Below are 1,394 nucleotides of genomic sequence, written 5' to 3' on the forward strand. Positions count from 1 at the left end.
ATTTAATTACTAATTGGCCGCCGACCCCATCTGAAAATATCTTGCTCCAGGGAATCCCCCCCCCCCCCAGAAGTAAAGATTTGAGTTAAAAACGTTCGCTCTGAAAGAATATATATTCAAATATTTGCGCCACATTTTCACGATTTTTCAAAAATAGCAGACCTATACAAGCTCATAGCGCTGCACTCAGTGCCGCACTATGAGCTTGTAGATCTGCTATTTTTTCAATAGCTCAGGAGTTCCCGTCCTGAATAGGTTAAATGCTGTTTTCCAAAGCAGGTGCCAGACAGTGAAAAGAAGAAGAAGAAGAAACAAAGCGCACCACTGCTTGTATGTGTCTCATTAAAGCCTGTTAATTAGAAGAGCATGAGTCATTAATTTAATAATAAATCCTGTCAAATAAACGAGTCGGTAATTTATTTCTCCCCCATAAGATAGTCAGAATACATTACTGCAGGCATGGCAGTGGCACACATCAAGGAATAATAATAATAATTATTATTATTATTGTTCTTGATGTGTTTCACCTGTGGATATAGATCAAAAAGAGTTGCACCCCCCCTGGACGAATCGTTGTGAGCTTGTAGATCGGCTATTGAAGACTTGTGAAATGGGACATTTTGCATAATGAGTAGGCCTATCTACTTATGCTATTTTTAGTAGCCTACATTTTTATGCTTTTGTATACTTTTACTCAGGTGGTCTACATTTTGAATAATATTAAGTATTTCTGCATTGCGGTATCAATACTTTTACATACCGTAAGTAAAACATTTGAGTGCTTTTTCCCCACCACTGTTCTTTGAGCATGTGTGAGGAAGAGAGACCCTTAGTCCCCATGGAGGACAGAGAGAGAGAGAGAGAAATGTGACCATTATCTTGACACACACACACACACACACACACACACACACACCACGGACACTTTAATACTGTACATTTTGATCATTTGCATATTGTATTGTATTGTAAGTTAATGTTCAATTTGTATGTTTGATATTGTTTTCTGTTATATTTTTATTTATTTTATTTTTTGCTGCATTGTATGCTTTGGCAATACTGTAGTTATTACAGTCATGCCAATAAAGCTAATTGAATTGAATTGAATTGAGAGAGATAGAGAGAGAGAGAGAGAGATGCATGTCAAGACCACCAAAGCCCCCAGGCAGGAAGACAGACAGACAGACAGGCTGACAGACAGACAGCGCAGGCAGGCAGGCAGGCAGGCTGAACTAATGTTGCTGGGGACCCACTGAAACCTTCTGAAGGACCCCTGGGGGTCCCCGGAATCAGGAAGCACTGGATATAATTTTATGGGCGATCCCCACAGAAATGTCCTTCAAAGAGATGATGTTGATATTAACACTAAGAAGGAGAGAGAGAACAAGAAGGAA

This window comes from Protomyctophum parallelum (assembly GCF_964188405.1).
Source record: "Protomyctophum parallelum genome assembly, chromosome: 1".
Classification (NCBI taxonomy): domain Eukaryota; kingdom Metazoa; phylum Chordata; class Actinopteri; order Myctophiformes; family Myctophidae; genus Protomyctophum; species Protomyctophum parallelum.